The 26201-nt window shown below is 33.6% G+C and overlaps 1 protein-coding gene across 7 annotated transcripts in view; it reads left to right on the forward strand.

Moving 5' to 3' along the window:
- The first annotated feature begins 1556 nt into the window (after positions 1-1556).
- LOC107963982 (protein tweety) overlaps positions 1557-26201 on the forward strand; it is a 41149-nt gene continuing 16504 nt past the window's right edge. For 4 of the 7 annotated variants that reach the window (XM_016917223.2, XM_016917234.2, XM_016917232.2 and 1 more), the window contains exon 1: positions 1557-1692. The gene's annotated coding sequence lies outside the window, so the exon portion shown is untranslated. Of the gene's footprint in view, positions 1693-2037; positions 2321-21500; positions 21637-21866; positions 22091-26201 lie in introns of those variants that run through there. The other 3 variants (XM_016917229.2, XM_016917226.2, XM_016917228.2) reach the window with 3 other exon arrangements.

Raw genomic sequence — 26201 nt, forward strand, 5'->3', positions numbered from 1 at the left:
TGTATACTAGTCTAATATATTTTATTGTAGTCTGCGAAATATATAATAATTTGTTGCATATTGAAGAAATTTGTGAAAAGATAAATATCAATTATGTCGGATTTTATTTTAATTATATCAGTTTATGAATAATAGAGTATAGATCAAATAGATAAAGAAAGCAAATTTGAATTCGAAATGAGATATTGTATAATACTATTATTCAAGTCTAATGTAAAAAGTTTATAAATAATTAGGGATAAAATAAATCGTAATATACAGAGATTTGTCAATAAAAGTAATATTCATACATAAAATATTTGGAATATAGTAATTTAAAGAAAAATTATGTATTTGATTATTATTTACATTAAAATTCGATTATAAAATATGCGTTCATTTTAAAAATATACATTGATCCCAACTTTTTTGTTATTTAATATAGTATTTATTTTGTTATACTTGAGAAATATGTAGTAAAATTATTTGTTTTTAATTTAGTAATAAACAAATTATAAAAAAATTATACAAAACGATATGATTTATATGAAAAATATTATATAATAAATATATAAATAATTTAATAATATATTAAAAATTTAGTATTTAGTATTTAATTTGAATTTTATATTTTCGCGCCATTTAATGCTATATATAACTGCTGGAGTATATATAACTGTTAATAAAAAATTGTTTATTACTTTTACTTTATTTATAAAAGAAAAAAATCGTTTTTTACTTTGTTTCATTTAAAATTATTAATAATATAAATTAAATATTTTCTTTTAACTGAAAATTTTATTTCTTAAATTTTTTAATATTTTTCATAAACTGTCAATCATCATATTTAATGATGATATTTTAATATATATTACATTAATTTTGTTTCTAATTATTTAAAAAAATATATAAAATCATAAAGTCATGATTTATTATGAGTATGAAAAAAATTATAAACTTTTTATGTCTCTATATTATAAATTTTCTTTATTTTGTAATACTTTCTTACGTCAAGAAAAAAAGAAATAAATAATAATATCGAATCCTATTTCTTAATAATAATAAATATAATCTGTTTCTTTAATATAAATATATATTTTAAAATTTATTCCATTAATTAATTCTATCGATATTAAAAATTTAAAAATATTTAAGTAGTATATACAACATTTGCATAAAATATAGCACATTCTAAATATTTATTGTATACTTTATGTAAAATACGACAAATTTATAAGCATAAACTATGAAATGTATTACTATTCACAATATGTATATCGAAATTCATAATATATTGCTTACAAAGTAGGCCAGAAAGATTCAAGAAGTTTCAATATTGCACAGTCTGCTCAAATAAATCGTTTCAATTTGGTGGATTATCACGAAATTTTTCTTATCCGATACATAGTATTATAGATTAGAGACTTGGATTACGAATAACGAATAATATCATTTTACATTTAATCGAAGAGTGTACCGAGTATCAAGAGTCTTCTTCTCTCGATATTTACTTCGAACGAAATAATTCGTTGAAGCGAACTGTACATAGGTACATCTTACGAGAAAGATGAAATTGTGTGGTAGTACATTGGGATTGGTCGTGGCGCCACCCCACTCCGTGAAGGCTTTCAGTCGAGCTCGAACCTTCATCGGGTGTGGAGTGTGTGTTGCATTGTCGTGTGTTAGTGTTCAGATTATTCACTGAAAATTAAGGTAAGAGTATTTTTTTACGTAATACATAACTAAATAATACATAATAATAGAAATATATCGTTTCAATTGTTTAACAATTACAATTATAACACAAAGCCGGTAAATCGTTGGACAAAAACTATTGTCCTCGTTATTAGTCGATGTTGCATGGAAACAAATATCGTGTACGACGGAGTTTCAATGATTTGTTTACTTATGCTCAAAATATATACGAAGTTTAAGTAACTATCGGTATTCTAACGAAAGCAACAACAAGAGACAGCGCCTCTCCCACGAGATAAGAGAGACAGAGAGAATGTGGTGGCGCTCAGAGCCGTCTTCGTGTGTACTCTCGGGATCGATACACAGTACACACTTGGCGCGACGTTCGTGTAAGGTTACGGTTTGTACGGGATCGCATGCGGGTGTGTATGCTTCTTTCCATGCTTGTCTCCTGTGACGTCGTTGTGTTACGTGTCTGCGTGCATGCTCTCTATAAACGAGGGGTGGATTTTCGGTGTAGCTACAGAAAAATTCAAAGAAATTGAGAAGAACGCGTCAGACTATGCGGGTACCTCATGCAACGCACCCTCTCTCAAGGCGAGCGCGCCGGCAACCGTTGCTGAAAAGAAACGTGTGAGAATGACAAGTAAGTGCAGTAAAGATATTCAAAAGGGGAGATTCGTTGTCTGGTATACCGCGAATTATAATAATGAGACTTGTTACATTGTCACATTGTCTTGTTTCTATGAATATATAAAAAATATTACCTATTTATTGCTTTTATTAAATGTAATAGAATTAGATTTTAATTTAATTTAAATCAGACATAATTTTTTATATCAAATTATAAAAATCTGTCGATATACTATTATACTATTATTTTTCATTGTTTTCGTTTTATTTTATATTATAAAAAATAAAATTTAACTATCTCTATGGGAAAAAATATTCCCATATTTGATATAACAATGTGACAATAACACAGTGATATTATTTTCATATTATACGTATAATATTCTTGTAAATTAACAGCAATATGTTCTTTATTTCTTTTTTTTCCTTTTTTTTTATTACATTAGAGTCAGATTAGATGAACTAAGGTTAGGTGTTAGAGGTTAGAAACATGTAACTAACTGTTAATCACTTTATCCGTTATTTTCATATTGACAATCTGATTTTATGCATACTTTTGAAAATTGGTAGAGTTAGTCAATAAAATAGTCGTAATATACTCGATCGATTTGTGGGAATCGAAAAACCGCAACGTGCGATAATCTATCATTAGAATAAGTTTCACTCTCCGAGTGACTTTTTACGTAATGAGAAATTGTAATATCCTAACCTATTTATTGGTTCGACAAACAATCATTTTAGCTTACTATATCACACTGATGATATATTTCTTGATATAATACTTTTAGGTATTATTTCTCATTCTTTTTTTAATGTTTAATTGAACATAAGTATTCTTTACATACATTTTTTACAAACAATTTTATTAATTCTTTGCTGATAGAGATTTTATTATAAAAAATTGAATGTTTTATTTAATTAAAAGATTTCTTTTAAACATATATATTACACGTTTTTACATATAGAAAGTTTTCTTAAGACAATACGTTCTCAAAAATAATCTGATCTAAGAAATTATATTTATTGTTGTATTTATTGTTTATGTCTATTTCTATTATATAACGCTTTAGATTCTCTTTAATGAATGTATAATGAGTACATATATAAATAATATTGATCGCAAATTTTTTCTTTGTTTCAAAGAATCAGATATTTAAGAAGTAAAGGTGAAATAAAAATACAGATAAAAAAATACAAATCTAAACATTCGAACGAAGTAGTCGATATTATCTATTTGTTTCATTGAATAAAGAACAAAACACGAAATATCTAGTATTTCAATGATGATAGCTCTCGTGTGAAATTTTATTTTTTCTTGTATATTACTCAAATAATTTACAAACAAAAATTTGAAAAAAAAAAGAGAGCAGGTATATTTGATTTTGTTGCGTATATTGCAGTAATACACTGGTATTTCGAATTGGTTCTTTTTTTTAAATTTTTGATTTTACAATGATTTAAAAATCAACGTTAACTTATATAGAAATTTCCACATGCATTCGCATATTCGTTCATACGCAATATTAAATTATGTGTTTGTTTTTATTTGATATAAAAGCTCTCTTCATCGAGATGTTCTAAATCAATAACAAGCAATTGCAAGTAGTGTCAATTTCAATGAAACTAGGACACGACGGTATTATTTTAATAAAATTATTTTAATACGCGAAAAATTATATGAAGATTCTTCAAACTTATCGAACTATGCTTTGAAGAAAATCCGAGAAAATCCGTATTTTCGACCGAAATATAATTCTTTTAAACATTTACAAATGGGAATGGGACGTGTTTCAGTAATGTCAATTCGTTAAATCACGGCAAAGATAATTAACCGATCAAGTAACGAATAAAGTAGTTTTTGTTATCTATCGCTTAAATTACAGATAACCAGTTAAATACACCCATGGTATACGATTCATTTTGATCGTTTAACGATTCGAGATAATTATCTGCCGTTTGATAGCTTATTTAGTTCGAACGGTAATTAATGCTTTAAATTTTCCTAGCTAATGATATAATAGATTTATTCTTTACACTTTAATAAGTATCTTGTTAATGTAACGTCAAATATAAATCAATGCGTTATCTTACGAACACTTGTATATCATATTTAATTCACCAGTGACGTTTGTTAATTTATAAATTTACCAACATTAACGCCGGGAGATAATAATACGCAACGTTCTTCTATTTTTTAAACGGCGAATTGATACAATTTTTCAATCATTTATCAAATTTGAACGAATGCGTTTCGCGAACGGTAAAAGTTTAATGGACGAGAAAAGAAAAACAATCGGTTTAAACTTGGACACATCACGTCGTCGGAATAATTGGGCCAATCGATAGTTACTACCCTTAACTCACCCTTCGCTTCTAATGAACTCGAATCACGTGCAAAGTCGTCATCGTGTACACTCAACTCCAATAGTTACGTATTATTACGCTTGATTTATAATCTATTACTTATCATTATGGATCATTACGGAACATATCATTTTGTTATCACTTTTAAAATTATAATTTTTAGTTATACAAATACCAAATAAAAATTAGAGTAAATATATTACTTGAGTGTACAATAATACGAAATAACAATAAACAAATAATTAGTCAAAATAAATTATCCAACAGAGATTTTAAAACGTATAGCGTACGTACGAGTCAAATCCTTGACCCTCGCACACCACACACTTTCTCTAGTAACTTGATACAACACCATCTTCATCTTCTTCTTCCGGTAACTATAATCGTAGGTCACCGGATACAACAATCGAACGTGCCGACCATAATTATTACCGCTCGATTAATTACAACACGCATACTTAATTACAATTCATAAAGAAAATCAGGAAAGAAATTGCCGATTGACGATGCTCGTCAAAGGGTTCGTCGACTGTCGACTTGCTCCCTGCGAGCAAAGACCGTTGGAAAAAAGTGGAGATATTTTCGCGTGACACGCGACCCACGTTCCTCGCAGGGCACGCGCGTTTCGTGGTTGAATCGAACGGAAGCATTATTGAATCGGCAATACGGGCGAGCGGCTCATTGGAATGCAGTGATGCATCGCTATATATACGTGAAGCTGGCGGGTGCCAGTGGTCGGTCTATGGCGCATCTTGAGACTTAAACAAACGATCGGTATGCAAGGTGAGAGGCCTATCTATTCGAGCCTCAGCGGAATGCGAAAAAAGCCGACGTTTCCAGACAAAGGGGATATCGGGCTCTGACCGAGTGGAAGTCTTCCTGATGCCCGTTACTCTCGTCTGCCTCCTTCTTCACCCTTGAAAACGCGGCTCGAAATCCGAGATCGTATCCGAGCAAACTCGTTCCTCGCCTCCAAACTGGACGTGTCACGCGTGTGCTTTTTCCGACCCTTAAAGGCCACCTGTCCATCGTATCGTATCGTATCGTCGCCTGCTTCGAGCTTCTTCCGTGCAGCTTGCAGCCAATGTAAAGCGGCCGTTTACGAAACGACACGCTTTCATTGCGATTTTGTCGAGATACTTGGCGTTATTCGTAAAAAAATAGTATCTTCTCAAATTTGATAGAATATTATTATACTCAAGTTTTGCAAGTTTGAAAAATGTTTTATGACGTTTTCGATCTAGAGATTCATAACACACCGTGTGATATTCAAAAGAATTTATGTTATCAATCAGAGCAATAGTGAAAGTAATTATAAAAAATGTTATAATTGCTATTGTTTTTAAGATGGAATAAAAAATATGTTAAGAATAATGAAAAAGAGAAGAAAGAGGAAAGTTAAGACTTTTTCTTTAATTTACATCGATTGGCGAAGATTATCCCCTCCCATGTATTCCATATTTAAAGAGCAAGGGCCATTTAACGAGGGGGTGTTCGAGATTGACAAAACTGGCGTTATTGAACCGAGAGAAGTAGTCAATTATTTGGCTTGTTATGCCTCGAATCTGAACTAACTGAAAAGAATCGAGGCATGAATTGATCGAGTAATATGGTCGTATATAACTGTTGAGAATGATTACACTTGAATGCTCGAAACTACTTTTTAAATTCTTGGTTTATTTATTCACAATTATCGGATTCAGATATTTTTTTCGATGATTTTAAAACAAAATTTTGTATCATCGTAGAAAAAAATTGAAATTAATCAAATGAAATGACGAAGGAAAATTTAAAAAGAGATAAATTCAAACGATATGTTTATCATTTCTTATAAGATATAATTACCATATGGAATATAATCATATTATAGATATACATATACATCATTGTATTTATTATCTCACTTATCGAATAATTTGATCCAAACATATCTTAAATTTCATTATCATTTCAACGATAAAACTTCCATATGAAAATTCGATCTGACGAAGATGAAAGGCTGCGAAAAACTGGAGTAAAAATATTTTCACTCCTCTCTGTGCCTAATTTATAAAATGATCGGAATGGATCGGAATGATATCGAGAGGAATTAATTCGAGAATCACTTTTGTTGGCCGAAGCGAAGGAAACGGGGACTGGTCGAGGAACCAGCTCGCCAGATAAACTTCTTTCGAAGCTTTCTCTTTGGCTTATCGGGCAACAACTGTAGCAGAACGAAATTACGTAAACGTTTTCAAATTTAGAACCGGATAGCGACTAATCCCGAAGGAATAAAGAGTTTCTACCGCTGTTAATCCACCATGGAGGGAAATCGCCGAGGGCGAAACACGGCGACAAAAGAAACCTCCTTCTATATTGCTCTCTCGTAGAAAAGGAGATGTATATAGCGCTATATGAACGGAGCTATGACGAAAAAAAAAAATGTGCTTTATACAGGCTGCTCCGTGGATTTTTGCTCGAAATATCTGCTTGAATGAAATTTAATTATGAATTATACTCGTCGAGTTATCGGCCTCGATAACTTTCTTCCTTTTGTGCTATCTGTTCTCTTGAATTCCGTTGAAATTATATATTCATCCGTGGTATTCATATCGTAAGACCTTATCCTATAATGCAATTATCTACTTGCACGAGCTTCTTGCATGTGCAACCATCTCGAACAATTTAAAAGAGCGGACGGTCTTTAGAAATTTTTATTAGACTAATGTTCAAGAAATTCGTTGCGGTTTATATTTTTGTTAATAATCTGTTATATATCAGATAATAAACAAGCTCGATTCGAAAAATGTTAAAATAGTTTTAAAGAATATCTTAATTGATGATCAAAACGATATCGATTACCAAATCCTCTTGCATATTAATATTATAAATTTTATGAATTATAAATTTATATTTCACACATTTTTTTCTCACAAAATATCATCTCTGTATGAAATTTTTACAATAGTTGTTACACTCTTGACGACAGATGACAGATTTCGCAATATATTAATAATAAATCAGAATTTTATCGTCTGTCAATGTTGGGACAAAGTGTGACTCGGCGAACGAGACTAAAGACAATTATTACAACTTCGAAACAACGTGAGAAGTAGCGTTAAACAACTTCAACAATCGTTAAAGTTGAAAGAAGGAGGGAGGAAAGGAGGAAGGAAGTTTTGAGCCGGTTTCCGCCGCAAATTATCTTTGAATTAACATGGTTTGCGCGCGATAGTGACGTCCCTTTTCAGAGGTTGAATTTTCCAAGCAAACGCTTCGGGCCTCATTGCCATCAAGTCACGAGACGAGAAGCGAGGCGAGAAACAGGCCAGGGCAAGGGGACTTTTTAGCGGAGTAGAATTGCAAAGCAAACTATGCAGAAGCGCCCCGGGTACGTTGCATCACTTCTGCCTCTTCCCAGCCTCCCTGGCGTGCCTTGAATAAAAAAGAAAAATTACCCACCCCCGTGAAAAGGGGCCACAAATAAATTATATCTCGGACACGGCAATTGTACACCCGCCTTCGACACGTTACCGTAATTATTCAAGAAACTTGAGCTTAAATGATGCCGTTTATCAACGCCCTTCCTTATCTTGAGGATCTTGGATGTGAAAATGCGGATAATCACAGCTACAGTTCGATTTTTTTCATTCGTATTATTTAACTAACTCTTATCTGTTTCTTAATTTTTTCAAATTTTGTATGAATCTAATTTTTTTTTTTTTTTCTATCAATGTTACTAATTCTACATCTTTTCTATTTCACAGTGATCAAAGAATTCCATTATGTAAATACATTATCGGGTATGATTTTGTTGAATGAATCCATTCATATTTAATGCTATATATATAATACTGATGATGATCAAAAATGACTTTACGTATACACACATATTAAAATTACACAGAACGATTGATTCAACAAATGATTCGCAGTATTATAAATAAATTATGATTGCAATAGCGAATCGGTTAAATCTTTATGTTTGAGAACTGGTTTCTGAATGCTGCCTTCGATAAATATATCTTCCAAATTTCCTTTTCTTTTTATACTTTTACAGATAATTATAAAATTTCCATTAACTTTCAATCTTAATCGATGAAATCCATGTTTGGATGAAAATTTAACAAAAAAAAAAGAGTGTCTCGTCGATCCTTATTTCAAAATTATTTCCTCGCTCGAATCAATTTTAATCTTTTTTAAGGAAACGGAAGATTACTCGCGCATCCGTAATAAAGATGGCGAAAAAATTGCCGGGCTATTTTCCGGGGGGCGCGCATCGGTGAGTGCATTTTAAAAGTTGCACGGGATCGGTGAACTGGGTAGCGCGAAAAGGGGTGGCTAAAGGGAAACTTTTATAATTAAAAACGGGGCAGAAAAAGTAGCGCAAACAGCGTTATAGTCCCGGGCCCAGAATGCGGGTAGCGTGGGATCCGCGTGCATCTAGCAACAAACGTCCGGCGTAATGGACGCTGAGGAAAGTAATTACCATAAAACGCGAGTAATATTAAAGTTAAAATGTTGGATTTCTTCCTCTCTCCTTTTTTCCTCTCCCTCGAATAAACGAACGCGACCGAGTTGTTCGCCTTCCTCGCGCAGGTGTCGCGCAATTTTTCCTTCTCTTCTCAGAAGAAAGATTTCTCATCTCGATGTCTATTCATCAGGGAGGGGATAAGAGGAAGAAGGGAAAAATCGTTGGCCTTTCGATGTTCCGGAGGACGATTCGACGTTTGGAATTTTCTTGAGAGGAGAAAAGAATTGCTTTTTTTCAAATTAATTTAACGAAGAGAAAAATTTTAATTCTCTTCGATTTGAAGATAAAAAAAAAAATATCGAAGGGAACGAGTTATTTTCTTTTATCGGTTTATTGCTCGAATATATAGCCGTCTCGTATGCGGCGATGCAAATGATGACAGGTCGAATAACAACTTTCGATGCGATTGTATCTCGTACATAAAACGTTCGAAGTAAAAGGTCTAACAAGAAATGAATGTCTCTGTATGGTATATATATATATATATATGGTGAGTATATTGTAGAGTATATTGACTTGTACACGTATATTGTCTGCTAACTGTGAATTTTAATGTTTTTCTAATCGAATTCTCATTAAATTCTCCTCTTTTCCATTGTGCCCTATAATACTCCTCTTAGTCCATCTGTATTCTTAGTCCTTATGTATATGTAGCATCGTGTTTTTTCATTGGCGTGTATAACAAAGACACGTCTTTTAGATGTAACGATGGAAGAAGGAATACACTTTTCTTCTTTTCGATTGTGAAATGTACAAGTAGATAATGTAATACAAGTATAATTTGAAGAATAATTATATTTCTTATATACTTACTGATTTCCAATACATCACTTTATAAATTCACTATACAAATCCTGTCTAAATTGACGCTAAAAACTATTATTTTATTTTTAAATGGAAATAACGTGCTGCTCGACGATTCATTAGAATTGATATTCTACTATATCTTATATATATCAGTTATACCCATTGATTTTTAAAAAATTCTTATTTTCAAATATCTTTTTCTCTCTTTTCCACAATGTTTATCACTCTCGAGTGGCGAGCTCCGATTTCCGGAAACACGTGCTTATGCACTCGAGCATCAATTAAGCATGCATTATCGTATCAACTTGCAGCATATTCTTTATTTCTCGTAACTTACATTGGTCGATACATGCGCTGTCTTCCTTGAAATAATCTCCCATTTAAATCCATGAAAAATTTTTTCATGGTTTTTTTCAAGATCGACTTTTTAATTTAAAGATACATACTTTGAAAGCCGTTCAATTTTCTAATTTTTTAAAGATTTTTTTCAAAATCGACTTTCTAATTTAAAGATATATACTTTGAAAGCCGTTCGATTTTCTAATTTTTTAAAGATTTTTTTCAAGATCGATTTTTTAATTTAAAGATGTACACTTTGAAAGTCGTTCGATTTTCTAATTTTTTAAAGATTTTTTTCAAGATCGATTTTCTAATTTAAAGATATATACTTTGAAAAGCCGTTCGATTCTCAACTTGTGCCATGCATATACTGTTGCATGTATACCCTGTCGCAGTTAATCATTGCAAGCAACTGCAAGCCACGTGGCTTCAACCTTCTGGTCACTCTGTATACATGTATCTATAATATCCGAGGATTTACACGCAAGGAAAGGTTGGCAAAGCTTCGATCGATCGAGCAATTATTCTTTACTTCGCTCTTCTTGGAATACTTTTTATTCCTCTTTTTATTATTATTATTATTATTATTCTCTCATCTCACGTTCCAAAGCACTTTTTCCTTTTTTTATTTATATTTTTATTTCCCCCCCTCCTACATGAAATACGAATCGAATGACTTACAATTAGAACAATTGCATCGGTGATTCATGCGAGGCGATGTTTCATCGATCGGGTTTAAACAAGCTATGATTTTATAACATCGACTCGTTCGCTATACAACAAATGTAACAAAGAAAATCTATTAAGTTGATTCATACGAAATGTATCCTCAAACTTTGATATGTGTAACAAGCAGGAGTGAAGGAAACAATTGTTATAATACATTGAATGTTAACGAAATATTATATGATCGAAAAATATCGAAATTCGATGAACTATAAGAAATACTATGGAAATGAAGAAAAGATCGAGCAGAGAAAAATTTTCTCCAGCATCTGGCCGACAGTCCTGTTTATACGGTCGTATGCTGCACTCGACTTTGGTAACGTTGTAAATCGTTGCGTTTACCACTGGAAAGACACACGGTGGCATCTGGTCGAAAAATTGCATCTCCACTCCTCCCCCACCGATCCTTCCTTTTCTTCTCCACAAAATCTCTTCCAGGATTTAAACTGCTCGAGTTCTCGGCTAATACGTATTTACCTTGTATCCCGCCGTATGAATTTATCATACACGCGCGAACAACCGTGCGATTCTTTTACTTAAATCGCGGCTTAAATCGTTCGAGACGAACGATCTTCCGGCTCGGCTTTGAAATATGCAAAAAGATCCGAGGGGATCGAGGAGAAGGGAAACTCGCAGTAAGCAGTTGAATTTCAACCGGCTGAATCGACGTGAATAAAAAATTATTAGGATTTTTAATCATTTAAATTTCGCGCTCGATTTTTATTATATCAAAAATTGAGATTTTTTCGATCTCGTGGAAATATCGGTGAAATTTTTTTTGAAGATTGAGGTGCGGATGGAGGAGCTCGTTTATCTTAGACGAGGACAATCTTTTCGAATTTATGGCGGGGAAAATTGGAAAATGATCACTTGGTAATGCATCAGTGCCCCCTATTTGGAATTTCATGGAACGCTTTTGGGGATGATGAAAGGGACAATTTGGAGCGGCGTGCATGGGAATTAAGTAGAAAGTGGGATGAAAAATTGATATCTTTCATATAATTTTCTAATCGTCTTCGCGAAGAGTTCAATTTGCCATCGAAACTTTTATGAAAAGTATTGTATAAAGCATATTAGGAGATCGATAGTAAGAGAAATATACAAATTGATCGAACTTAATTGATTGAAGATAAATATTAAAATTAGAAAGGGAGCTCTGTTCAATATAAAAATAAGATTTAACGATTGATCCATTGTTTCGAAGATTTTAATCGATACTTGGCCTCCAGGAACCGAGTCGCATTCCCATTGAGGAACTCGATTCGGTATTTGCATTCCGTAATCATTCCTTGAACGACATTATTGGTTCCTCGAAGCCCGACAGCCAGAGCCAGGATAATATGAAGAACTGAAAGAGATCTCCTGGTAGACTTATTCTTTCGCCGAAATAGAGAAGCGCCTTTGAAGATTTAAACAGTGTTTGCGTCGCGCTTCGTGATTTCCTTTCTTTTCCTTCCTTTTTCTCTTTCTCCTCGTTCCATCTTGCCGAGGGAATAAGAAAGAATTATTATTGATGAAATTCTTGAAAAAGAATTTGAAATCGATACAAAACACAAATTTTATAAAATTTTATACATAAATCGGTATTGTAATAAATTTTAAAATACCCGAGATCATTTTAAAAATGTATTTTTTAATTTCGAGAAAAATCTTCTTTAAAGTCAATTCAATTTCCAACTGAATAAATTTTATAAATCACAGACGCGCGAATAGCATCGATCGAATAGCATGAAATGATTCGAGATATTGAATCAGTTAAATCAATAGTCGTCCAATAGAACAGTGATTCCCAACTTATGTGAGTTGGAAAGTGTTTTTTAGAGAGTACACTGTCACTTTTAACTTATTTATTTTAATATAATTACTTTACAGAGAGATAATTACTTTAAGAGATATCAAAGTGATCCTTTCGTTAATTATCTCAAAGTCGTTAATTTTCTTAACCTTCTTTATACATAAGATTACAAAGATCACAAAATATTATTTTATAGATTATAGAACTTTAGAAATTTTAACATAAACAAATTTTGATTTTTAATTTTTTAATTTCTTGGAAATGAGCCATCAGATTTTTGGTGAATCGATATAGATCAGTCGACGATCAAGATCTTTCTATCTAATCAATATAAAAATCGATCAATTCAGATATCTTTAATCGAAAATGTTTAATATGGAAGGAATTATTTAATTTGGTGGAATTTTTCTCGGTGTCGTTTCACTGGGTGGAAGGAATACGAGAAAGGGAGAAATTCAAAGGGAGTTTCGCATCGACGTTTTGAATCTTTGTAACAGGCGACGGGTGCGGTTTAACTCTGTAACGCGGATAATAGCGTCGCGGCAAGTTTTCCCTTTCCTCCATTTCCATTCTCCGTCCCCGTAATTTCGTTTCACTACGAAGCGTACACTTTTATCAAACGACCTCCTTATCGCCGCGCCTCCTTTCGATCGCGTGTATTTCCCTTTCGAGTTTCCGGTTCGCAGAGACGGAAGAAGAATCGATTGTGGAACAATCGCGATTCAGAGTAACGAGAGACCTCGTATTATTATTATTATTATTATTATTTTGACATATCTGAATGCGGTGATAATTTCGAAAGGAATATTTTCTTGATATTTCTTTCTTCTTTTCCTATCACGTTGAAATTTATTTTTCTTTCCCCATAATAATTTGCACAATTTAATTTAATTAATTCCGCGAAAGAAGATATTTCAATGCGTTCGATTCTATTCTTAATAATAATTACGCGTAATTAATACACGTAAATTTTCCATCGAACTCGCGATCTTTCGTTTGAATATACTCTCTCGTTACTTTTTCAATAGCTTTTAATAGCTTCGTTGATACGTTATTCACGCTAAGTAGCAAGTGTTCGCGTACAGAGCGTGTTCCTCTTCTAATGGAAGCCTGAATTATTTCCGTCGGTAACAAAGTAAGAAAATATTTTACATAGTTACATAAAACCCGCATAAACTTCCTTATTATCATTATTAAGATCATTTCAAACTTAGATTTTTTTTCGTAACAAACTTTATCTCTCGCCATTACACCCCTCCCCGTATATATCTTCATAACGCGATACTTTTTTTCTAATTTTAATAACGAAACTCTTATCTCCACCTCCTCGAAATTCAAACGATAAATCTTCTTAAGAAAAAAGAACGTATCCAAATATCGTATCCTCGTCCGAATCAAATTGTAGATAACCGCGATGCACATCGAGATTACAGCTCATCGCCGTATCTTAAAACTGTCAAACTTCGCGAGGAAACCGCAACCAATTAATTCGAAAGCCCGAAAACGGGTGTCACGGAACAATCGGAAGGTTATAGGGGGGGGGGGATTGGGATATCAATTTCACGTCGATTAATCGACGCTGTGCAGAAGCGATCGAGTATCAATGTAGGACAGGGAGGAGGGAGATGATCGGTTATCGGGTGTACAGGATCTCGATCGATCGGGATTAAATAGTCGATAACCGAAGCGAGATACGAGAGGGGAGGGGAAGGCGTGGCATAAAGGAGCAGCACGCGGGAGTTAACCGCGAGAGCGCAGAAATCGATCGGCGGAAGTCGTTGCGCTCTCTCTCTCTCTTTCCCTCGCGCTCCTCCGACACTCTATCCTCTCAGTTGTGTACCTCGCTCGTTCTCCCTCTATCGCTCCACCGTTTCCTCTTCGACGTATTGCTGACATTGTTGGATCGAGTGACGTATGCGCTGTTTCGTCGTGTACAGGGTGTCTCGGGGTATAAGTATGCGTTCAAGAGGCGGTAAAAAAGGAGGGGAAATTGTCTTTTCGAGATTTCTTTTTTCCTTTTTTTTTTTTAAATCGAAATTCGAAGATTTTCATAATGCAAAATGTAAAATCGATCGGGGTGATGTTATTCCATGTTATTTTTTGCTTCTTCTCGCGGCTGAAATAATAATATAATTTAATTCGAATAATAAATAATATAATATAAAATTCGAAAATTATTTATTCTTTTATTCTCGAGACACATTTTCGAGACACCCTGTACATTCGGCTACGAATTACACTCTTCACGATTCATTGAAAAAATCGACGGTGAAAACTTGCGCTCCGGAAATATTCGAAAAAAATACGCACCGAGGGAAATTTTTTAGATTATCGAGGACACAATACACGGAGGTTACAAAGGATTTTTTTTTTTTTTTGATGATAACTTCTTGCCGTTGGTTCTCTTCGCATTCGTTTCGATTTGATATTCCGTGTGGATGGAGAGAATTGGGGACACGAACGAAAGAAAGATAACGAAGCATGACCTATTTGACGCTTTCTTGTGCTTAACGCGCGTTGGGAACGTGGTTTTTTTTCGAGATTCGTGCGCACCTCGTTCCCCGTTGTGACGCATATCGAGGGCTTTAGAACAATGCAGTTTAGTCATACAGATCTCTTCGACAATGCGTAGAGAAAAAAAAAAAAGGAATCGATCGTATTGACAGATGACAGACTGTCCCTGATTCGTGATTTTTCATGCATGATTATCGAAATATTACAGATAATTCCTTCAATTTCACGATACACATCGTTTAATCATTTTATAATTGTATTAAAGAATTTGATTGGTATAATTATTGAACAATCTTTCTTAAACCTAAGTTTAAGAATAATTGTAACAAATGGGATAAGAAAGGAAAAGTTACGAATCAAAGATTCCCCTCTCAGTAAACTCTATCTCGTGACTTTTATCGATATCTTTCAAACGTTTTACGACATGGAAAGTGCAAGTAGCCCCCTCTAATTCGAATTATCCGGGCCGCTTGAACGCTGAATCGTTTCAAATTTTGTCGTCCAACGCACACCCTTTCCCCCGTAATCCTCCTCCTCCTCCTCACAGTGGGCTCATAGTTCCATCCAAGGCCGTGAATAGCCGTTTTCAGTAGTTTTTCAACGTTTCAAGCTGTCGACAAGAACCAACCGAACCAACTTGCCCCGTAAAAAAATGTTTTACCTCCCGAAACACAAGGGATGCAAAACATTTTTGCTTCTTTTTCTACGTCGCTGCTTCTAGACTTTTTCCTGCCCCGCGTATTTTTAAAAGCTCTCTGTTCGAGAAAAAAGAAAAAGGAAGAAGAAAAAGAGAGAGAGAGAGAGAGAGAGAGAGAGAGAGAGAGAGAGATAATAGTAATACCGATGGTTGGAGCGGAACAGAATTTTTACGCGAAATATAGAAATTCGAAACAACATAGTTGTTGGTTGACTGACTCGGTGTCCACGATTCTCTGTCCATCGTAAATGTTGTCATGGCTGATCGTAAAATACTTTTCTTGGAAGGCTCTCGATGCAATTTCATCGCGAATAAAGCATTTCTTTAGAAATGATAAAAGAAAAAAAAAAGGCACGAGAGAGAAAGAGAGAGAGAGGAGGCATGGACGAAGAGAAAAATGCAATAATTCTGCGCGCCATCGTAAACTGTGCATTTGCTCGTAAAAGCTATCCGTGTGCGGGGAAGACGTGGAAGAAAATTGTCGCTTTTGTCCGTGGAGGAAGGCTGGGAGGGAGATAGAAAACGGAAGCCTCGTAAAACGGAAGCGATGATCGAAAACTTTGAATGGTGGAGAAGTGAATGAAGATAATGTAAATTTGCGAGCGTGTAACTTGGTGGCCAACTTTTTCTTCTTATTTGTGGAGAAAAATTGAATCGTTGAAGATCGATTCGAATACGAAGATCGATAAAAATAAGCAAGATATCATCTTGGCCATCTTCAAATTTATCTCTTCTGAGAAGATTCGAGCGAAAAAAAGAAAGCTTATCTACATGCACAAGTATCATCCTCTTTCTCTGTATCATGAATCATACATCAACGAATGCGTGAATCAGTTTCCTCTGCGTTGAAAAAAAAAAATTCATTCCCTTTCTCGTTTCAAAGGATGATCCATTTTAAGCCTTATTTTTAATCATTTTGATTATGCAAATAATCAACGAGATGAATCCATGAAATTACGTGTAAAATTTTGTTATAAAAAAAAAAAATATATTACTACTCAGTGTGGCATATCAAGGAAAATAAATTCAACAACTAATCTCTGTCTTAATCATTCCATTTCCAGAATCATACTCGCCACGCCGCTTAATAAACGAGAAGCTAACGCAATAATAAAGTTGCTTGGCATTCATTGTGTCGGAAATATATTCACGCTGTTTAATTCCATTCAATATGATACACACGCGTTTGAACAATTGGATATGCGCCTCTTAATTTGTCCCTGAAATCCTTGTCCCAAGTGCAGAAGATTGCATAACCCATTGAAAAGTATAATCGCTATAAGATAAATCGATTGTCGTTGGCGTGGCGTTAGCGATCGTTTGCAATGAACTTGATTCCCAACTTACTTACTTACTTAACACGAAGCTCGAAACTCTAAGGGAAGTATAATTCCACTTTCGGTGGAACAATAAGTGCCGTTCATTGTGCCAGGTGTTTAGAGTTCTGGGCAAATGTGAATAGAGATTGCGGGGGCGTCGATTAAACGATTTCGTTGTAATTCATAGGATGAGTCATTTAAGACTTAAATTAGAAACTAATATTACAAACTTTTTCAGATTCTCGAGAGATAAAATGCATTGATTTAATGTTTTTAAATTCCAATGTTCGATTATTATAAATTAGAGTCTCTGTATTTGTGTATACTCGTGGATAAAATATTTAATTAGATATTAGAATTGAGTAATTTGGCTCTTGTTTAATTTGATAATTCAATCTTAATAAATTCTTCAAAAAGAAAATTTCTTTCAGGCTCTAAATAATATTGAGACATAATTTATCCAATATTAAATTCTTTCCATTCCAAATTCCAAGTGTGACTTAAATTAAAATCATCATATAAAATATCTTTTGTACCTATCTTCACAACTCTTTGATAAATCATCCTTTCAAAAAAGAATTTTCTCTTAGAATATTAATTCCTTTCTATCCTTGACTTCTAACTTTTGCAGATTCGTAAGCAAAGACGGATATAGTCGGTCTTTTCGATTTCACCTCACGTCATTACATCTCTCTTTGGGAAATTTTACCAAGATTGGATGTTGCGCACACACGGGTCAACCCGTTTCAATGTAGGCTCTCCAGTTGTATGCTATCTGTTAAATGAATCTTTAACGGACATCCATCGGCCGGAAATATTCAGGAAGTTTAAATGCAATCGGTTGATCGAGCAGAATGAACAATCTGTGGCGTGTTAAAACGATGATTCACATCCTACTTCGTTGATTTTTGTTACGAATGAAATTTAATTTAATAAATTAATTTGATATAACGTTGTTGTTAACGAGCAAATTAGGATGTGCATGATTTTTAATACTTGAAATCTGTTCTTATTCCAATCTATCAAGTAATGGATGATATATTTATATATGAAAATTGTTATAATTGTTATTCTTGCATCTTTTGTGTTATTTTATTCGTTGCATGTTGCAGTATAATGTGACGAAATATAATTATTCTTTAGAAGTATTAATTGTAAATTTATAGTAACACGATATGAATGATTATTTATTTCAATTAAATAATCTTAATTTTTGCATTGTTTTATATTTCATAAAGTATCATTGAAGAATTGTGAACGAATTTTAAAATTAATTATTCAAAACATTAATATATATTTGTAATGATATAAAATTTAGACTGGATTATTAGTTGAGAACATTAAATAGATTTTCTGTTTGAAAATTTAACGCGTTGGTAGTGAAATGTTGCCATGTTGGCTGGTGGTGACGTGTGATTAATTGCGAATTAATTAAACAATTTTACTATTTAAACATTATATCTGCATATATTAGAAATAAAATTACATTATATAAACTTGGATTATTTAACGCATCGAGGAATGATTATTTTATTCGTTGCTCTAACTGGAAGAAAAACGACAATTCAAATTCAACTCGTCTTTTTTTAACTAATTATCCCAACACGTGTTCGTGCAAAATTAACAAACACGAATCTAAAGTAAATCTGAAGTTAGAAATTTTAAAGCGAATCGAGGCAAGTTTGGAAAACAAACGAATCACCTTACCCGCGGACTTAATCAAACTTTTTCGTCGGATTCTCGTTTCGAGCACGTTAAAATTCAACGGGCGTTGCATGCATGATAACGAGCGATCAGCATCCGTCGGTTCAGTAATTCATGCGCGCAAAACTTTTCACGGAAATTTCGAATATCCGATGCTCCGTCTACGAGTCGCGATCACTTGCCTCCATCTCTCTGCTTTCCAAAAAGAGAGAGAGAGAGAAGGGAAAAGAAAAAAGAAAACAAGAGGGAGGTAACAAGGAAAAAGAGAGAGAAGTCAATTCGAGAAAGTTTTCTCATTGTCTCAAAAAAACGTGGAAAAGTTTCGTTGCAATTTCGTGGAAGATGACTATCGATAGCTCGTCGTGCTTTTAACGTTAATAACTGTCCGCTTTATATTCGGATAACGAAAACACAAGGAACAGGTTGAACGTGCCTTTAAACGACTCGTGATAATCCGTGATTCCTTTTTTATAGTCGCGACATTAAACGACCAAGAAAGCTTCCTCAACAGCTTTTAAGAGAGAAGCTTAAGAGCGACTTGAAAGTTTGGAGTATGAAACCAAGTATGGATAAAATTGAGAATAAAATTATGGATTGTGTTATTCCATGTTAATATTGATTATTTTTTTCACAAGATATGATTGTCATTTAATTTATTATTCATTATCTAATTATTGGAAAGTAATGATTAATTTTAGGATATTATTGTGAATAATGAGAGTAAGATATTTTTGTTTTTGTATCAGTGAATCATTTCATGGTTGCATTCTTAGTTTTAGATATGATTCCTTTGTTAAGTATTATATTTATTACATTAATTGGTAAGGAAATTTTTTATTATATTCAATTAATATGAACTATTAAGTAATAATGTAAAAGAATAATAAACATAAACATAAAACATAAGAGAAAATGCTTTATAAAGAATAAATTAATCATTTTTAAATATTTTCAGATATGTTCAAATACATTTAGTTTGATTTAAACACATTTTGATAATATTCAGTTTGATAATTAAAAGATAAATAAAGGAATAAAGAATGAAGAATATAATTGAAAAACAATCATCTCCGTTTTTCTTTATGTTGTTTTTACATATTGTTGGAGAACCAAAACCGTTTAGTTTTTATAAGGGTGGTCATGGAAGCGGTCTGACAGGGTCGAACCTCCTCAAGTTTCAAATTACATTTCCGTTTCGTTCCACGTCTTCGAAAGTTTCACTTTACTTAGAACAGGATTCAAAGGAAAGTTCTTCCTCGATTTAATCCACTATATCCTCTATACCAAACTTGTTCCTGAAGTGTTCCCTGTACTAGATAGCTAATTTTCGTCGCTTATCATGCCCTAATTATTCGATTCCTTCTTCTTGGATAATTCAAATAATAATCGAATTACGCTTTACAATAATTTCCTTCAATCGCATCTCGTGTTTTAAAAAATTAAAAATCCTTCGAATTAGTATGTTGAATAATTTAAAGCACGAGTATCGTTTCTCAATAAATATTTTAGAATCTTTAAACCTCGAATATCGCTTCGAACGAGATATTCTACTAAATTTTTAAAACGCTCTGAAAAGATATTTATAGATATTTTAATATTCTTTAATCTCGAATATCTGTCCAAATAAAAGTAATTTTTAAAAATCGAAAGTTTCTTAAAAACTTTTGAAAGCAACTGTAATTTCGATAGGAAATACTTGACAAGTTGTACCTCTTTTTTGTACCCACAGAATAAGCTACATTTTTCAACTCCATCTTTTTCTTTCTCTCAGTGGTAATAACTGTAATTTGCGGAAGAATTGACGCTTAATTGTCGACTATTTTCAGGAAGCGTTTTTTTCGATAGATATATCTTATTCCAACGAGAAAAATTAAAAACAAAAATTAAAATTGCACGAATTCCAGGTAAAAACAAAATGATTATTTCTACGAGATCGATAGATAAAACTACTTGTATCGTGCACCGTTATCTTTCACAATTATCAAAGTACTATAAAAAAAGAGGAAAAAAATGAATGGAATCTTTATTCGAATCGATGAATTCTTAAAAAAGGTTCAACTGTTACGAATCTCTCGGGGATTCGTTTAATCTTTAATTCCTTCTCGTTTCACGGAGGAGGAATGTCTCGAATAATACGGCATTTCAGAGGAAGAATCGCGGTTATCTGACGATGATCGCCATGGAAATTACACAGGTGAAATAATTAATCGTGGGCTCCGCTCGCCATTTTGATTTTACGCACGTTCCCATTAATGCTCGAATCGTATTGTTGTCCGTGTATATTCGGTTATACACGAAATTATTCAGCTTGTTTAAACAATTTCCCGATGAATTATCGAGGAATCGTGTGAAATCGAATTTATGAGTCATGATCCTCGATATCTATCGTCGCCGTATTCGGAATTTTCTTAGTGCAATTCCGCTCGTGAACAAGGTATATGCCGCGTGAATCGCAAGTATTCATGGCAATAAAAAAACATTATAAAAATCGAGATTATCTTCGCCATATCTATATGTAGATATAATTGATTTCCCATTTGTTCCATTCAAAGTAAGTTTTTATTTTATTTTATTTATTTATGTTTTGTATTTAAAGAGTGTTCATTTCAATGAAATTTTTATTATTTTTGAAAAAAAAATAATAAAGAAATATTTTTTAAAATGATAGTGTGATACACATATATATATCGAAATTAATTAAATGGAAATTGATCAATTTAAATATTGAAATTCAATGTCCTCGTTTTGATCGAAAACATTTGTGGTTTTCTAATTTTTTAGTTAAAATTACCGCGAAAGTGTTACGTAACATTACGGAAATACACGCTTGGCGTTACGGAAGTAAGGTGTAATTTTTTAATCACAATAATTTTTATCGTGGGACAACATGTAAAGTACACGTTTTATTTATTATTCACACGAATAATATCGTGGATCGATACGGAATTTAAAACATGGAGGCGAAAAGGTCTCAAGAAATACCGTAGTGCAACAGTGCGCGAAACGTAAGTAAAAAAAGCATTCCCTCCTGATAAGATAATCCTGATAACCGCGAAATCGTTTGCCCGCACTACTGTGGAAATAAGAAATTTTAATTATTCCCTCGATATTCAATCCGCCTCGTTTTTTTCATTTCTAAAATCTCTCCTCGAGAATTCCCGCACGAAATTTAATCCAATAATTCCAATAATTTTATCTTTTCAACGTTTCTTGAAAATCCTCCAAAACATTATAAGCTTATCGATTGTTGAAGAATTTAAAAAAATAAAAGGATTCTTCTTTTCCGTTTGCTTTAGAATCGATCCTCCTCAAAGACATCTCATTTATAACCCATACACAATTCATAGAGAGAAGAATAAATCGAGCAGTTATAAAACATATTTTCATACATTACGGCGGAAGTTTGTTTCGTTTCAAAATAAATCGATTTCCTGAAACAACACCTCTAAATTCTCTCCTTATTTTTTCACGCAGATCCACTCACCCTCCATCTCCAAATTCAATTCGCTCCAAAACATCCCCGTAAAAAAAACGTTTCATCCCCTGGAAGGCAATTAACCGGAATCAGGATCGAATAAATCCACGATGGCTTTCGAATAACGTAATAGATCTCTCGGATTAATTGCTCGAGCAGGCCAATAAGCTTTGTTGCTGCAGGAACGAGCGGAACGGAACGTTCTAGTCTAGTTTCTGTCGCGCGTAAACGATGATGATGCGCTACTCTTTCGGTGGGCCGGTCGGAACACGGCTCGTAAATGTTAATCACCATTGCGCGGCCCAGATGAGCTTAATCCAGTTGTACATCGCGTTGGCTTCCCTCCCGGCGGAGCTCAGGTGATTCCTGCAACAATTTTGGGCTTGTTTGTTAATGCAACGTGTACACGAGGTATGTGTTTAACCTTCGTGGATGAAAGATGCAGGGAGAGCGTGGAAAGTTGGAAACGATCCTTCCAGCTATTTGTATTGCGTGCGTGTGTAAAGTGTATTTTAATCCGCGATTTTTCCACGGTTGGATTGGATTGGATAGGAAAAGTCAGAGGATAATTTTTGAGGGAATGGGGATCTTTTTTTTAAGAGTTTTTTCTCTTCTTGGAAATTTTTTAAAAGCGAATTTGATCAATTCAGAATTTGAAAAAAATACACGTAGCGCTTTTCATTTGTTCGTAGAATAATTTTTAAATTTAAATGTGCATCATCTGAAATAGCTCGTATATACGTAGATCATCAATGAATTGAATACATGATTGAAGAGATAGAGATCGTGATTGTTAATGCAGAGACATGAGTCAATCTTCTCCTGTGAATGGATATACGTATGTATGTAAGTAATAATCTTGAGGCGCCATTGCACACGACAATATTTGTCGAGATGTTGTAAGGTGTCTAAGAGTTAATCAACCTCTGTAAATATCTTTGAAATTTCAAGTGACAATCGTGTTTTATCGCAATATTTGTATAGGAGAGAGAGAAGGAAAAAAAAAAAAAAGAAACGTTTACCCAAATCGTTGAATTTGTAAAGTATTTGTTGTATATATTAGACTTAAGGATAGAAGGTTATCAAAGGCTTGTTTAAATTTAAATTGCTCTTAATCAAATAGAACACGTGTTTCTAATCTAATCACACCATATGCACCACGTATATTCTAATTCGGATCACTTTTTTTTCTCTCTCTCTTCTCTCTTTCTAAGCTGGCCGAGATAACACAAGTTACTCGAGCAACGTATTTAAAATTCCTCGAGCGTTTCAAAATCTTTTATCGCATAGTTGGAGCATTGCATTATCTATCTCAATTACAAGATAAAATTCGATTCTTAAATAATAATATTAAATAAAATCCTTGATCATATTTCACGACGATTTATACCATTCTTCCTCCCCTCGATTATCAAATATCCAACGACTTTTATATCCCGCACACCGTGTACATAAACTCAAGGACCTTCCTTGCTTTTCTCTCGAAAAACTCTGGCCTTCCTCGTCACCCAAAAGGCATGCCTCTTGAACAACCCGTTAGAAAATCGCGTACGAGTACACTTTTCGTGCGTGAGAATGGAGCAGCGACCTTGCAGACCAACATTAAACTCTCGATGGAATCCGTTCGAGTGATTATCCGCGGAGGAGAAAACGGCCGCGCGAATAGTTTCGGCCAAAGTTATTCAAACGGCGTGCCGCCGCTATCTCGGCGGAATGCGCGGCCACCTGAGAACGAGTGCACTTGTCTCCCGCCGCCGATCCAACCTCTGACGGATCCGAAGAATTTCATACTCGAGCAGCTGGTTGCCTGTGGTGGCGTATGGGAACCACGAAAGAGCAACCTCGCACAATAACGATCGTGATTACGGCCTGGTGCAACGTATATCGTCTCCCTCGAGCAATATATATATAGCCAATATTTTTCATCTATCGTTCTATTTAGTGAAGCTGTGCACCAAAGCTTTTCGAAAGATTGGATTAAGATTTTTATTTTTTATCGTTATCTATTAACTTTCATGATCAAAATTCTGTCTTGTGTATCAATTAATTTAACTATTATTCTTAATTCCTTTTGGGAGTAATGCAATCTAATTGTGAATAATATTTCAGATTCTTGTGTATCAGATTCTTGTGTATCAGATTCTTGTGTATCAATTAATTTAACTATTATTCTTAATCCCTTTTGGGAGTAATGCAATCTAATTGTGAATAATATTTCAGATTCTTGTGTATCAGATTCTTGTGTATCAATTAATTTAACTATTATTCTTAATCCCTTTTGGGAGTAATGCAATCTAATTGTGAATAATATTTCAGATTCTTGTGTATCAGATTCTTGTGTATCAATTAATTTAACTATTATTCTTAATCCCTTTTGGGAGTAATGCAATCTAATTGTGAATAATATTTCATCGAGTTCGATAAAATATTCAATTCGAAGGAGGGAGGGAAGAGAGGTGGTATTTGGTGTTATTCGTACGGATAAACGGTCGAAAATGTGGAAATAACGTGGAGGCGAGGACGTGGCTGGAGAAGAGGCTGGAATGGCCGACATTGTGTCCGGAGAGCGACCAGGTGTAATGTAGTTTAAAGCCGGCATACGGCAGCTGATCTTTTCCCACGGTGTTCTGAGGAAGTTCAAGAATGGACCAAACTTCCCTCTGCTCTTACCTCCGTCGTTTTTTAAAAGTCGTATAAAAAGCCCGCTCCTCTCTCTCGTGTTTATAATTCCAAACGACGACCACGACAAAGAGCTGTGTGACCTGGAATGCAAAGTAAGGTCCGATCGTTTCAGAACGAAACAGAGGATACGATATTTCGTGGTTGGATAATATAGTTTTCAGAAAATTTGTTTCATCGTGTCAATATCGTTTAAAATTGTCGACACGATTTATATTAATAAAATTCTAAACTTAGGGAATAGAAAATTGATGATTCGAATTTCAATTTTTCTTTTTTTTGGTTAAAATCTTTAATTTGATAAGAGGTTATTTTATAGTCTGGAGATAATCCAATCTTTTTTTTTCGTTCTCAGCCTAATTATCCTCTTGTAATTATATTATCAAGATCAGAGAAGAAATATGATTTGATTTTTTTCTAATTTTTATGGGAGAATAGTTGAAATTATCTATTTTACTTTATATTCCTGATTAAAATACTTGCATATCAAGATTTCTATCTTTTTAATAGAAGTTAAAAGCAAGTGTCTTTTAATTATTAAATGACATAAGAAAGACACGTAATAGAAAAGATCGATCCTTAAATAAGTTAAGATCAAGATCGATATCCAATCGTCTCCGGGAATATTAATAAAATTTTAGATCGATCGTTCTTCTGTTCGTTCCTAAACCAAGAAAGGAGAGGGGGAAAAGACGGTGAAAGTAGGAAGAGCTCGACACAATTGATGACGGCGTGCAATGAATAAAAGAGATCAATTTATATCGTGCACATTGAATGAATTCAATTCCGAAGGTTCTAATTTTTTTCTTTAAACAACACGTTCTTCGAATCTTCCTCCACGATTATTACAACATTTTGTACAATCTTCTGATACAAGTTAGAGAGAGAAAAACAACTTTCTCTACTTCGAACGATCGTATCCTGTTATATTTCACTGGAACGAGAAGAAGGAAAAGAAGACG

The sequence above is a fragment of the Apis mellifera genome, linkage group LG1 (assembly GCF_003254395.2).
Source record: "Apis mellifera strain DH4 linkage group LG1, Amel_HAv3.1, whole genome shotgun sequence".
NCBI classification, from domain to species: Eukaryota; Metazoa; Arthropoda; class Insecta; order Hymenoptera; family Apidae; genus Apis; species Apis mellifera.